Source organism: Temnothorax longispinosus, chromosome 5 (assembly GCF_030848805.1).
Source record: "Temnothorax longispinosus isolate EJ_2023e chromosome 5, Tlon_JGU_v1, whole genome shotgun sequence".
In the NCBI taxonomy this organism is placed as follows: domain Eukaryota; kingdom Metazoa; phylum Arthropoda; class Insecta; order Hymenoptera; family Formicidae; genus Temnothorax; species Temnothorax longispinosus.
In genome coordinates, this window is record NC_092362.1 from 872,995 (window position 1) to 889,122 (window position 16,128).

Below are 16,128 nucleotides of genomic sequence, written 5' to 3' on the forward strand. Positions count from 1 at the left end.
GAAGGAACGAGCGAGCGGAGGATAGTGGAGCCAGTGAAGGTGTCATCGATGCCGCGGGTATTACGGCAATGATTGGTATGCCCGGCAATCGATCTACGATCTCTCCTCTCCCCTTTTCCGCGCGTCCTGCCGCGATGCGAAGCCCGGCCGTGGTCCCCGCTCCACGGTCGTTTCCATCAGCAGGATATCGAGAATTACCCGGGCACAATGGCATATACACGGTCTCGCTTCGCGATCCGTTCACGGCTCTCGCTTATATACGCACATAATACACATTAGGCTTGTTGGTGTGTTGTAGTTGAAAATTGCGCCGTTTCCTCGTTACGCCGCGCATCGGACCGTCCAGCCGCAAAACCGCACGGTGGTGATGCTTTGTACCACGCGGTTCCGATTGCTATATATTAAAATTATTGCTACCGCGTTCTGTAGGAACGCGCTTATTGGACACTCGCACTCTGGTGCCCCGTATCGGAAAATATATCAGCGCGGATCAGCGCCGGACAAGTCGTATACATATTTCAGAAAATCTGGAATATTACGAAAACTCTCGTAAAAATATTACTCGAAACTGCGCGTTTCTTCGTTTCGTATACGCCGCTTCCGTTGCGTGTGTTTCATCTGATCCACGCGGGGGAGGAAAAAGATAGAGAGCTACGAGAGAGCGTCGTAAAATAGTTTCGGGACGGCGCGAGGCGATAGAACGGTGATAGAAGAATCCGTTACCGCCTCGTTCATCTGCGCTGCGATCTCCATTTTTACGAGCACGAACGCACGACTACCCGTTTCGGAGAGAGCGCAGGGTAACGTAACGGCGTGCAGTGTGCGTCCGGTAATATATTATATTATACCTGCTGCAGTTCCTTACGTCTCTGTTAAGGCGTCCGAGATCGAAACGGCGATCAGATCTTTCTCTCGGGGTAACAGGGTAACAGTATCGAGGGTGGCGGGTAACGGTACCCTGCGGCTCGACATCTTTCTCTCCCGCGATATCGGGATAACAACAAGCGCGCCAGACATAATATACACTTGCGTATTAATTATGCAAATGAAATTCAGAGATTATCCGACCGTCCAATTTTTTGTCAGGCACGAAAGCTGTAATATATCTAAATGCAGTTGTAAATATAATATATCTAAATGATTTTAGTTCTTGGGAAGGCGCTCATTAATTTCAGTTTTCTTATAGTCCGTGTTGTTACAAAAATAACAGTAAGGTTGAGGCAATATTTTTAAATGTAGTGCAAATGGTACATCGGCGCGACACGCTTCTTTACGTATAAGGCAATATGTACGCCGAGAGTAGTATATTTATCATGTAAGCGAGCAATTTAGGGAAGATCATTTTTCACAGGGTGCGACGACTTTGGATTCCGGGGTGTGTGACTCGGTGAGGGTGAATGGGGTGTTATTGGCCGGCGGGCGAACACACCAGACGGACATCACCCTCCTGGAGATCTTCGGCCTGACTGATGATTTTTGCTTTCCAGTATCGTATCTTATAGATACGCTATTTGCGATCCTCCCGTTCGATCATCCGTTGTTTTTGTATGACTGCGTCGCACGATCGCATAATGTGATTCTAATTATATTTTCAGGAGATCAAGATAAAAATCTATCATTTTTTTTTACGTTAGGATACTTTATCTTGAAGAATCACAGTAGGAAATAACAAACACATGTTACGTTTACACGTTCGGCTTTATAATCAGAATGACTTCGCTAATTGGCTCCTTTTACCAAACGCAGGGTATATGTCAATTGCGCGCGAGGGTGGGAGCGTTTTCCCGCGGGTATACAGATAAAAGAACGTCAAGAAACGAAGCACGGAGAAGTAACGGCCTGTTAAAGATAAGGAAATGAGGTGTCGCACCCTGCGCGATCTTGGAAAGGCCGGAAGGGTCTTTTCTTCCGCGCCCGGTGTGCCATGCCGTACCGGAGCACCCCTTGGAGGATTTTCCCCCCCGGTAACGTTTCGGAGCTAGCTGTTGAGCTTCGAATACCTTTACGCTCGGACGGTCGGATGGTCAGTTGACCCTTCCTTCGATAAAACGCACCGTAACGCCGTCCGACGATCGATGAACCTAACGTCCTTTCCGGAAATGTCTCTTGTATTTTCAAGCGCGATTGCGTCAAGAGGCATGTTAGTGCGAAGCGTGTGTGAAATAGTAATTTGTTGTATTAGGGAATTTAAATCTCTCGTGGCGGAATGTACTCTGGTTTAGAATTATCTGTAATAATATATGTAGAACTCGCGCTCACTTCGGTCCTTCGACCGCGCTTACAAGTTAGCGCAAATTCGATGCTAGCCAGAGAATTCTTATCTTAATGTAGCAAATAACTGGAGGGAGCGACGGAGAGTACGGTGAGATAACAGTGCCTAACCGATCTAATCTCGCCGCTGATTTAACTCGCTTCATAATTCTTCAACCTAATCTGAATCCGCGTGTAAGCATTAGGCCTCCCTTATGGGCTTCATAAGCGCGTCTACGTCCGCATTTAATTTAATATATTCCTGTTTCCTACTGGGTCATTCAGAATATTCAGTGCTCCAGACACTTCCTGTGACGCACACGGGATATCAAAAGTTTTATGAAAATTAATTATTTCTTTTTTAGAAATAGTCGCGCCTATTAAATATAATATTTAGAGACACAATATAAAAATTAGTTAGAAGTTACAATTTTTTCGAACTCGAACGCGACGTCCGGCTCGCGTCGATAGATTTATCTTTTTCTAATAATCTTATAAAAAGTATACCAGAGAATATTTTATTAAATTATAATATCGTACCCGGTCTATTGTCGACCAGACGCAATGTATGTATGACCGCAAAACGGCAAACTTTTTGCGGCCGATCTTGACAGTTGGCGTTGACAGCCGATTCCGCAAAGTGTACTCTGGCACGCGGTAACAAGGGCTCTTGGCATGTCCAATAATTTTTGGGGTGCGACACCGAGAAGATTCGGGGATGCGCGAACCCTCAAAACGGCTGACAAGTCGAGTCTCTCTCTCTCTCTCTCTCCCTCCGGGGAGTCCTTCCCCCGTGTCTCTTAAAATCGCGAGATTTTCAAAACAGATGCACCCTGCCGCCGTGAAATAGCTTTTTAAACTCCTCGACCGATGTTACGCGTTATAAGGAGCAAGCGAACAACTCCCCATCTGCTCCTGAACGTTCTGATCCTGGCAGTAACAGTCTTAAAGAGCCATTTCATATTTTCCGAGAGATATCCTGGCTTGGGCGCTCCTCTGCCGCGTTTCTCTCCTCGTTGTAAAGTGGCGAATATTTATGAGGAGCTTCTATAAATGACGCATACCTACGTATATATCGGTATCGGGCGCAATATTCATTCGCAACTGTCCATATATCGTGAAATGTCTCTTAGCGTTGTACTATTAGAGAAGTCAATTATAGCCTGAATTATTAGAAATACGTTTTACAGTTGCTATCGCAATTTATCCATTTTACTTTATTTTATTACTACAATATTGTTATTACTAAATATTTTTCATTTCTTTATTTCGCTGAAAAAGAACCTTTTATTATATTTCAAAAAATATATATAATTTGCACAAAAAAATTAATTTATTTTACTCATCTATATCTATAATATTCACGACGCGCGTGAGATAATAAAGATGATTACGTTATGTCATGTAGAACATATTGTACAATACTGTACGATAGGATATGTCATCTATAAACTGTCTCTACCATGTGTCCCGCTATATCATCAAGACCGGGCTCCTAAACCGAGGACCCCAAATAAATATAGCACATATTACACTTTAGGCATTAGACCCCCTAATGGGATTTACGCGAATCTTAATCAGTCGTTTCGCGCGATCACGAATAGAATGTCGCTTGGAAAAGACACGTAATAATGATATCTTTGTCCCACCGCTATGTAATGTTGACGAAAATGACAAAAAATATTTGTTTAGCTATTAGTGCATTCTAAAATATACGTAATTGCAAACATACGTATTTCGCTAAAGCACTTTCAAATGGCGACTAAGGTTTCGCTCATTTTTTGTGATTATATCACATGTAGATGATCAAATAAAATAATTATCATATGCTTAATTGTTATAAAACAATTATGATAAACAATTACATCCATTTGTTTATTGTTTGTGCAAATAATGCAAAGTTTGTCATGAAATTTTTAAGATGTATAATCAATGTTAATAACAGGAAGTTTATTACTGTTTATTACTGCAAGACTTTTGCAGATGGACCGATTACTCGAATATCATGATTTGTCATCTGTCTGTCTGTCTGTCTGTCAGTTCCTTGGACTAATGAAATCTGCTGTACCGACGAACAAGAGAACAATCAAGTTCACCGGTACAACTTGAAGCCGTGCGGTGGCAGGCAAGGCTGGAGAGAAAGGTATATAGCCTCAAGCTCTTCTTTTACGAAAATCTATGAAGAAATATGACTCGAACGTTAAATTCGAATTACGCTTTAAATTAAAACTTATATAATTTTTAATTAATCATGATCTTACAAGCTGTTAAATTTTCTGTTTTTTTTTTTAACGTAGGAGATTACCGTATCAAAGTTTCCAAGATTTATGTCGTGCGATAATTTTAAAGTACGAGTTCCCTTTAAATTTCATTAATTACTTGTAATTGTTAATTGTATTATATAAGAGAAAAATATAAACGAAATACATAATTTCATGATATATATCTTTCTTATTGCACACTTTGTGGGACAAAACGGGGTACCTGGATGAAAGATCCAAATTCCTTAATTAAGCGATCAAAAATGCCTCGTTAGACGAGGGCGTGAAGTGATCGTAATGGAGGCGCTTTTACAACGCTCAATCTCGGAAACGTGGTTCGTGCTTCGGTACTGCGTGTCACGCAATTACACCCCAGCCTTCCGAGCACGGCGGTGTCGCAGCGGGGTATTCCGGGCGATGAAAGGGGGGAACGTGTAATCACGCTAATTGAGTGTAGATAGGCCTCGTTGACGACTCCTTCATTACGCCGCAAGAAGGGTCCTGACCGCACAATTACCCACTAAGTTCAGCGCTTGTCATCTTTCTGTGCCGCGGCGCGAAGCGACGCAACGTTTCCGATATCGGCGACGAGTCACGGATATTGGGAGCAAGATCACGGGAAGGGAGAGCTGTTTCGCTCCAACGCGAATTTTTCGGAAAGCGAATATACCTCTACAAGATACGTTCTTGATTATTTTGTCGTTTTTTAAATACGCTCTCAAGTATCGTCTCGAGAATATTTCCAATCCCTAACAGCAAATGTATGTTCTGAGAATGTTCAGAGGATATCGTGAAGCATAAGATATTATAAGGATATTCTCAGTATATTAAGTACATCATGCTTAGTATATTTTATAGATACACAGGATATTATTGCTGTTAGGGAATGTTACATCTGTTGCAGCCAAGTCGTAAATATTTCGCATGTTTCCATCCGTTAATATCGCGCATGACGATGCGAATCGTTCCACGTAAGACCCTTATTTATTAGAAAAATGGTTCAGATTCACGGAGGCTTTCCTTATTAAGTTCACACTTTTTGCAAGGTTTTCGCAGGGGGCGAGACACCTCTCGGGAATACCAATGAGTTACCGGTATCCGGGATGTCAGTCCACGGGATGGCAAACGAAGCGGGGAAGGGGGAAAGTGCGGGACGTAAGGGCTCGTTCGATCCGTAAGAAGGGTGTTGTCGGGGCTTAAGAGTCGATTCGTGCCTTTGAACGGTACAAGCGGGCGGGGATGTAGCGTAGCGTCCGCGACGCAAGGCACGCGAGCTCCCGCGGCGTGATTGATCACCGAGTCCTCCCATTTCGTCACTTTCGTCGATTCTGCTATTTAGTCTTCTCGGACTAAATGAATCCTCGACTAAATGAATATCCTGAGCTCCGTACAACATCGTCGATTTTGACAGGTTGATTGACAGGTACGCGTGAGTTTCATGAGTTAAGAGGAATCGCATGGAGATTCCTACGAGAGGAAAAGAGAGAAAGAGATTTTCTTTTCGATATCTCTCGAGGAAACTGTCGTCTCATACTTGTAATACACATCTTGGCGAATCGCGGCGCAACGGCGAGTGACATAAATTCACTATAGCGCCATGCAGTGACTTCGAGGGGTGGCGTGTCCGAATTTGAGCGAAAACAAAAGTCGAGGAAATAGCAGGCGCGATATATGAGGAAGAAGAGGAGGGGGCAGGGAACCAGCTGGCTCTGTCTTGTCGGAGGCATTAATCATCGAAGTATCTAAATGACGGGATTCCGATGTATTACCATATAAATGACATCATATTTCTGGTCAGGTTTCCCCAGTTTGTCGGGTCGCTCCGACGTGATGTATGGACGACGGCATATTGGCGGGACCGACCCACCCGCTCTACACGTCACCCCTATCGGCTCGGACTCTTACACTATCGTTCCGCCTATCGCCTATATTGTCCTACGTCACCTCGTTCCTCCGCATCGTGTGTCGTTTTGACCTCGTTGAAAGCGCGCGATTAACGAGCCGATCTTATGCGGTCGCGCGCGTAAACGAGTTGTCCAACGCGCCAATCTGCGGCTGATCGTCACTCGCAAAGGAGGGAATCGTCGTCCCGTCCGAAACGAAATCGAGATTAGTTTTCGACTTGATGGCGATACGCAATTATGCATCAACCCCGGGTATATACGGCGCGGCGTACGCATGCACCGCAAACTGGCCCGGCCAAGCGGCCCGGCGCGGGTACATTTCAATTATTAGAGGGAATTACTACGAGCGTCCATCATCTTCTATACTTATTTTCTGCTCACGACCACTACGACCACCGCGCCGCGGCAAAGACTAAACCCGGCTCTATGTTTCGCCATGGAGATGATCCTATGAGGTTATATGCGAGGTAGGCATCATCAGAGCGCATCATCAGAGCGGTGAGAAAATAGCCTTCAATTGTGATTACAGGGGCGGCTCGGGTTCGCCTTGGCTTCGCTCACTGACTGAATCCGTCCGTTCGTCCGTCCGTCCGTCCGTTCTTTCGTTCGTACCTCGGCTGAGTTACGTTGCACGCATCCGCGTGTGGGAAGGTACCGCGATTTAAGTAATATCGCTCGATATACTTACCCGCCCGCCGCGCTTTCCTCTCCCGCGAATCTTATCCTGAGCGAGCACTCTGGCGCTCGATTTCCCCCTCGAAGGGAGAAAATGCAGAAAGGGAATGAACAATTGAATTTTTCGCGCGCGTAACGGTAATTCGTCGAAATTTTGCATGCAATATTATGGGACGTAATATCGTGTACCTTTCACGAAAACGCGAAACGTCGACGTACCGTGGGGGACTCGTGGAGGAAAAAGGTGCGGAGTAACGCGGCAAGAAAGTTACAAGTATGACTAAGCAAGAAGGTAAGGAGGATGTGACACAATGACTCCCATCGGAGTGATACCGTAATGAAGCTCCTGCCGCGGCATGCCTGGACCCGCCGCTTCCTTCGCTCCCCAGGCGTACCGCATTACTAGATTAGACGGAGAGACCCTTAGTAAGTGCACTATTCCCTTAATCCCACCGATACTTTCGAAAGTGCGTCTTATATAATAAACAAAGGCGACTTCTCTCTCTCCGGCGTAAGGTGAACGTACGGAGCCGGTCGGGCGAGCGGGCGGCAAGGATCCGGTAACACGCGAAATTACGCGTGAGATATACGTACGGCGATATACCTACGTACGACGAGCAAGGTCGGTTAATCTCGCGATTCGCGCAACACACAAGTTGGATGTAACTCGCCGCCGCGCCGCGCCGCGCGAGCGTTACGGCGAGTGTAATGGTGAAATCGTATAAGACGCTCGAGAATTCGCGCAGAGGCGCGGAAGTGGACTTTCGCGCGGAATTAAGTTTTCTCTAATGCCTCTTGTTCTCGCGGACCTAATGCGCGCCGTTTAAGCCATGGCGAGAGACTTTCGGGTTAATGCTCGGCGCTCGGATTTGCGCGAGGACTTCTTCGTAAGCTGGCTAACGCAACTTTGCGGCATAAAAATATCCTTAAGACTCTCGCTCGAGCGTCTGGCATGCGCGTCCTTATACATTATTTTGAACAAAGTTTTCTTTATTAAGAAATTTATATTTTGTACCCCATCTTCGCGAATTTATCGCGAATGATTCGCGCGGAGAGAGAGGGAGAGCTCGTCCAGAAACGATGTCTAAAAAATATATCGTTATCCAAGAACGTAAAACGAAGGTCAAAGCTAAGAGCGGGTTGGCATATCGTCGTACGTCAAGAGGAGCTTGATCAGCGGTTTGTATTTCGCTCGTACACCTTCGCCGGGGCTCGCTCGGCCGAGTGAAAGGAAACGGACAGAAACGCGCGCGCGGGTTAAATTAATTACAGAGGCAAGAACGCGAGCAAAACGCGATCATAAACAAGTGGGATGACCGGCCGATCATTAGCTCAATAATCTTGATAATGATGCGCGATGCTCGTCGATGCACGTGCACTTGCCGCGCCGACACTTTTGCCGCGCGCTTTCCCGTGAATCCGCGGGGCGCCTGCCTGGCGAAGCACTTCTTCTCGAACGCGACCGTTTAAACGATGCATTGAGCTGCTTGCCTTTACAAGAATTGATACGTTAGACCGATAACGTTGAAAATGTTTTAAAATCTAAGCTATGACCACATTCAACTTGGATCGCAGCGAGCCGCAGGCCGCGGCGAGTCGTCGGCGAGCCATTGCAAGTCCGGGACGATATTAATTCTCTCCTCCTAGACTAGAAGAAAATTCGGCAGATAGGACGCGGATAAGGACGGAGGGAGGAGATCCGGTTTGGTGTTTGTGACGAAACGTAGATCTAACGACCCGGTAACATACGGAGGTAACTCGAGACCGCGGCAGACGACGATATCGTCGCTGACATCTATGTCAGCGAGTCAAGAACAACGGCTCGTTCGAGATCCTCGCGTGTACCGGGTGACGAAACAAGATCGCACGTTACGGGCCGGTTGATTGCGAAATATTGCAATCGTTGTCGTAGATGCCGATTCGATCCGAAAACGCGTGTTCGATCTCCGAGCTTGATAATTTTTTAGCGACGTCGCGCGCGAAACGCCATTTCGGTTTTCTTGTAATTGTATATTAACCCACGCAATTGCATTCGCAGAAGATTGATGCTAGCGTAGATATGCTACAACGTAAGCAAATATATTGTTTTCGGTACGAGATACGGAACCAAGGAAGACGTACTAAAGTAATATGACGCGTGGAGATATGGGAAGTTGGTACATGTTATACGTAATAAAAGAATAAACTCGTCGGTATATAGGATCGTAAAGTTGCCGCTGGCTTACGCGCGCGAGTTTGTACGGTGTAACGTGGCCTCTCACCCTCCACCGAAGCTGGTGAATATGCAATATCGTTTTTTATCTTGGTGTCACGTTCATTATCTTAATACCGTTAAGGTTCGCTACGTTAATATAGTGCCAGATGCTAATTTCACAATAACTCGTTATTCATTAAACTATTGCAGTGATTACATCTCATAAAAAGAAAGTGTTCTACGTACAAACTCGGCTCGACGAGACCGAAAGGTAGCCGGTGTCTTACGTACGGTTTCCTCGGGGAAAAATAAAAGGTATAAAATATGAGTGCGACAGAGGTACAGAGAAAAGAAGCGATAAAAAGGCGAATCTACCGGCGTTTCGTTGGTGATATTCGCGCACTCGAGTACTGAGAGCAGCTTCGGCCTGACAATTTTGAAAAAAAAAAAATATATAAAAAAAGGAAAAGAGACGAACGCGCTCTCGTCTCTTACGAGCGCCCAGTCCGGTGGCGAGGCGCGAACCGCGAGACCGGTGCAGTCTCCGCTCCGGCTTCGTCCGGCTGTCCGTCATCGTTTCTCGGAAACACGGGAGAAGTGTCTGTTCGTACCTTGAAAAATCTGCGCGAGGACGACGACGGCCACGGCGCGCGGCGGCGACGCGGCGGCGGAACCCGTTGTCTTTGTGGCTACCGTTTTCCGAGAATAGTTTTAGTTACTTTTAGTTTTGCTTGCGTCTCATCGCGTTAGCACGCACGAGTGTCGCGACGCGTCGTCGCTCGAGTGACGAATAATAAAGGCGATCTCTAATTTTCAGTCGCGAATTGGCAAATCGCAGATAGGTAATAGATCGTGAGTAAATCCGATCGGATGGACGGATCGACCTCCGCCGAGCGAAACGCCGCTAAATCAACACCGGCCGATCCGAGCTCGCCGGAGCGTAGGCCGGTCAATTATTTGCTCCGAGATTTATGAGTTTGCGCGAGGCCGACAGCGCGGGCTTCTTCGTATACGGACGCGAACGGCGCGGCGTATGGGGAGATCGGCTTGACTTTCCTCCCTCCCGATCGGAGCCGCGCGTCTGCGTCGAGTTCATTTATCTCGAACGCGAGCTGTAACGCGCGCGTCCAAGAATCACTTTTCGCGTTATTAATTGCAGGTTCCCGTACAATTTCTCAATAACTCACGTACGTAATTACCTATTCCGAGTGTCAGTCACGTTACCCTCCTGACCTCTTACCTGCGCGCGGCGGTAGAAAGATCGTCTTGATTCATGACACGGTTTCCTCAGGCTCTTCACGATTGAGAAAAGTGAATGTATATTTTTACAGCGGAAAGACGAGCACGAGTGTTTTGCATTTTGCAGTTAAAATTATTATACATCATTACTTTCATACATATAGTTTTAAAGAGAAATCTAATAAAGAAACCGGATCGAGCGACCGAAAAAAAGCCAAAAAAGCATAAGTTGGTAATTCAGATATATCGCTCGCGCGCGCTAAGATCCGTAAAGCGGGAGCGAAGGCTCGAATTACGAGGAAGAAAGTTTTTATAGTATTTTTATGTCGTATACACGGAGTCACGGGGGCATCTTAGTCCACATAAAAGAGAACGCACGCACCCTCCCTCCACCTGGTTTCGTCCTATATTCTGCAACTTAACGAATTAAAGCGTCGTGTGCCGCGTTACTTTCCCCAGGTACAATATAAATCGTCATGAATTTTTGATACAGTGATATCCTTTGTATAGGCATTGCAGAATTATATTGCCGAATGATTTTCCGACGTCAGACTAAAATCAGTTCACGACGCTCTCGATCGACGTTCGGTGAACGTCACGCGTTTTGTACTTTGGTAATTATGACACGATTCTAGGCGCGGCGGGGATCATTTGGGTTCCGAAATGGGATCCGAAGAGGTTGGCACGAGGGAAGAGGGCTGGTACGCGGTACCCCGATGCGCGCGGTACGAGACCTCCGGGGCCGTAGTTTTAGGGGCGAGCCGGTCGCTTATTGCTCCCCGAGTGGCCGCAAAACGAAGTTTGATCAAATTCTACTGCGCCGGCATAAAACTGACCGGCCAGCCGGGTTATGGACTCGATAAATGATTCATCCACATCTCGGAGATACGACACGCGAGATACGTACACACGGATGCACCGATCTCTCTTCGAAGTACGCTCGTCCGCACTCCGAATAACGCGCGCCAGCGAAGAGGATGGGAGAGAAAAGCGACCCTCGTAAGCGACACCGTAGCGGCTCCTTTACGACCGTATACGTCTTAAGTTAAGTCGGAGAGAGCTCCGACCGAAAATAATACGCGAGTACGAACGATTGTAACGCGATGGAGTGGCGCATTGCGCGCGCAGTCCTTGCATAACGTATATTTGTCTATTTCTTTTTATTCTGAAATCGCGCTTCTAAATTGAACCGAGCCGCCACGAGTGTATCGCAGGGCGGTTGGAGGCGGTCCAGACGGCGACCTTCCCGGAGAGAGATGTACGATATTCTTTTCAATAAAGCCAAACATCCATCAGACTTTGATGCGCGACTGGCTCGGGGCCCGTCCATTGCTCGCGGACAATCTTGCAGAAACAATTCCGCAAGATGTACCGAATGCGACAACCTCCGGCCATCGGGATCCCGGGATTACCGAGCTGACCATCTCCTTTGCATAATGACGCCTCGACCCTACCCCCTCGGCCCTACCGAGCCACTCTCGTCCGCTCACCCTACGCCCGAAAACGCGCATCCCCGGCCACACGCACACGCCACCACCCACGACCACTGACATTTCAAGAAGTGCAATAACAATAATATCTATATATGATGGCTGGCCAGAAGCTCACATCGATATTTTCCGCGCTGCACGTGAATTTCATACATAAGAATGCCCGCTCAACCGCCCGCGCCGCGCCGGATCAACATTCAATTGTATCGAAATTACGGGCGAGTTTTACTTTCCTCACCGCTAAATCCTAAAGACTGAATTTCATGCGTGCTTCGAAATATCTTTAGCGAGCTTTGACTCTCGAAGCTCTATTCCGGGCCATAATTTCGCCAATGTGTCAGTTATGGCAAAATCGTAAAGCTATTATAAAAGCAAATAAAAATCTAAACCGAATAATTCAATAATATGCCTCTATCGACGTCCCGTCAGCTTTTCTCGGATAGCCAAAATGTAAATGATGAATTATACTCGGTTAGTTGACGTTCTCGGAAATTATAGGCGGCGCGGCAACTTTGCGCCGACCTGTTATTCTTTCCCTAATTTAAATGTCAAAGAAAATTGTTTGATTATTTGCTATGCAAATGAAATTGTTTAAGATGAAACTGACTTAAACCGATGCGGTGGGATCGGGGTTTAACGGGAAGGAAGCTCGGATAATTCGGACGGCGATAATTGGATCAAGAAGTCGGATCGAGGAGCGATCCTCCTTCGGTATTCCGCGGGGGACCGACTCCGTTTTAATTATGCTCCTCGAATTTAGATCGCGAGCCCTCGATAATGCCACGATCCACAAGCGCGATCCGCAACATGCTTGCCTGTAATTGTTTAACTTTTTGCTTTTTTATGCAGTTTGTTTAAAAGAAGTCTGTGTATGTAATTAGAGAATTAAAAAAGAGCCTTTTACGTACATTTTATCAAACGTAAAATTCGAAATTTTAGAAAAATAATTAAAAAATCTTAAACTCCCAAAAAAATTAAATTTATCGTATCGAATATATCGATGAATAATAATAGCAAGGATCGCTGTCAATCGTTTATGTTCTTGTTCGTCATCGAGACTCCGTTTATATCGCGAAGAAGAGCTTCTCGAGGGTACAAGCGACAGTCACCCTTTCGACCGCTTTCTCGACTACCGCCCATTTCTCTCACTCGAGAGCACTCGGCGCAATCTGCTGCGCGGAATTTGCATACATAAGCTATTAAGCAGCTCTTTTCATTTCCTCCCGTTTATGACAGTTTAGTTAGAATAATGCTTTACAAGATTGCCCCGCGAACAACGTTTCTCATAATGACATTTCTGTGTCTGATTAATACTCGCCCGACCTGTTCGTCAACGTGTCATTCAATAAGCTTGTGTTCTTGTGTCGAAATAAGCACTACACGCTTATGTGTGTGTGTGTGTGGTTTACAGTCAAAATTATTTCCCCCAAATTTTTCGAATCTCATATTTGACCAAACGTATAAATCAGGCTCCTTAGCCGACAAGAAGACCGACAGGATCGTGGCAATAGAAGAGGTACATGAATTCGCGTTTAAGTCTGATACGATATTTACTGATATTTTCAATAATTCAGTGACGTAACACTGTATTATGTAATTTATGGTCCATTGCTTATGAATAACTGTTCCGCCCGTAGCGCATATGTATTCCACGGCCCTAAGTAAGATTTATATTACTGTCGCTTGTGCGCCGCCGGCGCTTCTCCTTTTTTCGCGAAGAAAAAAAAACGAAGAACGATAACTTTATATAACGCACTATCACAAATTTTATTTCAATTTTCAGAAGTACGTTCGTCGATTTTATTGCGAACCGATTGGCGAGTATTAAAAGCTACAGCGTAATTAATATTATAGATGCCTCGCGAATTAATGTTCTATATCAATTATAATTAATTAAACAATTAATCGTGTAATCTGGTAGCGTAGCATTATGGAGATACAGAATCGGTCGATCGGCACAAACGAGAGAAGTGTGGGTATTAGTCTTAGCGGGACGGTCTCTATGCCATTACGAATTAAAGAACCTTCTCCTTTTTATTGCAGCATTTTTAATTACCGTGAAACGGCCGGAAATTTTTTTTCCTCCCTAACGCGACTACCGATCGTCCCACGTGCAGCCATCGGCCGGTTCGTTCCCTTTACGAGCTGCGAGAAAACGCAGGGTGCTAATTAAACGAAACGTTTGGAATGCCTGGGCGCATTGGATCGGATAAAAGGGGATGTTTTCGCTCGAGTACCTTTCTATTCTTTTATCAAAATCGCATTCTTTTATTCGGGAAAAACCTATTCGAAAAGACGAGACAAGATATTGTGTGTTACATACCTTTTGAGTTTAAATGCAGAGCAATGTGTGTCTTGCAATAAAATAAGCGTCTCCAACAACACGTCTTTTTCCGCGTTTAAATACGTAATTTGAGCGGCGCGTGAGTCCGTCTCTATTTCTCTTTCTTGTTGCACCATTCAAAAGTTTGAGAAAGTATTTCCATATATTTGCAATTCTATACGTGCATTTTTATAGTAGTCGGTCAAGACCTAAGAGAGCATTCTTGCTATCGTACTGACTATAACTATAGATAGATAATACGCGGTTGGCTTTATTATCGAATGATGGCAATTATGTTTACAGGCTAAAAAAATAGTATCAAAAAGTCGTTTTCTCTCGGTATTTTCTCTAGACTCTGTTTGGGTCAATAACGCGAAAAAAAAAAAGAATTTAAGCCAAGATTCAAGATCTGGTACGTAATTCCGACATAATAATGGCGTAATGATATGCATAAGAGCAATGACAAACTGCCGAGCTCGTCGGCAACACTCACAGATATATAACAATAAAAGTATAAGTTAAATCTGTTAAGAAAAGATATAACGTCGTTGTTACATAGTCTCGAGCTGCTCAGGGAATGCTTTCCAATTAAAACGACGTAATATATGCATCGAGTTTGTGTCTTGTGGCAAAAGGCGCGGGAGAAGTTGTAAGGAGACGATGGCCGAGGGTTTGATTCAGGATGAGACGTCAAATGTTACTGCTTCGAAGGGTGGAGACAAAATTCTCGGTGTCAATTCTCAGAGCAATCTGCCGATGCAGATTAGGATGCTCCCGGTCTTAGTTTGATCCCGTATAAGATCCGCTTCCTCCCTCGCACGTCGAGATTAATTGGGGTGAATTGTCCTGCCGCGCCCATTAATGTTACGAGTTTAATCCAGAAGTAAAAATCTTGCGACGGGTTGATACCCATCTCGGTTTCCTGCAGTCTTTATTTCCCATCACATGATTATTCGAAACAGTTTTATAATAAACTTTTATACAGATTGCTTTACGACTATAGTACAATACTTTGTTACGAATCTCGGAGATTAATTAGAATCGAAAATCATAAGAAAGTGTCACGATCTCGAGTTATTGAACAGCTTTCGAGTTATTAAATCAGAACACTATCGCGTAAGTTTGCGTTTTCGCGACAACTATACATACGCACTTATCTGTCATTCGTTATCATAGCTGAAACGATATCGATTTTTACTGCTCATGAATTTGCCCTTTGATTTCTCAAGTATTACGCACACAATCAGTTGATATTACAAGTTCGCAAATTTAATTCATATCAATAAATATGAATGGATAGGCTATGGAGGATTAGAGTAAACTGATGCATTATAAAAATAGATGTAATCAATAATCACATACTGTGTTTTTATAAAATAAATTATTTGAAATACACTAGATAATCGTAAAATATTTCCTTTTATTTTCGCACATGACACACGCGTATTGAAAAATCCGAGTTGTCTTTTTGTATTATTCTGTATACTATTTAATCTCCCCCTGGAAAGATGTAAGGAAGCCAAATGCAAACCTCAAATTTTATTTAAAAAATAATTGAAAAGGGGAAAATAAAGTTAAATACATTTAATTTATATATTAATAAAGTCACATTTAATTTATATATTATTAAATTTTTCCCGTCGTGTTCTGTCGTGTTCTGAATAGACATTTAATTTTTTTTACGTTTAAACGTACGCGAACAAATTTACAACAAAATTGACGACAAATATCAGGCTTAAATATTAATTAATTAATTCAAACTAATTAATGTAGCCCATCCATTTCAGGCAAT

The 16,128-nt window shown here is 44.5% G+C and overlaps 1 protein-coding gene across 3 annotated transcripts in view; it reads right to left on the reverse strand.

Annotated features, from left to right (window-relative positions):
* The window catches only part of LOC139813983 (protein trachealess-like), a 77,290-nt gene that overhangs the window by 26,904 nt on the left and 34,258 nt on the right, over positions 1–16,128 (reverse strand). The gene's annotated exons all lie outside the window — the stretch shown is intronic.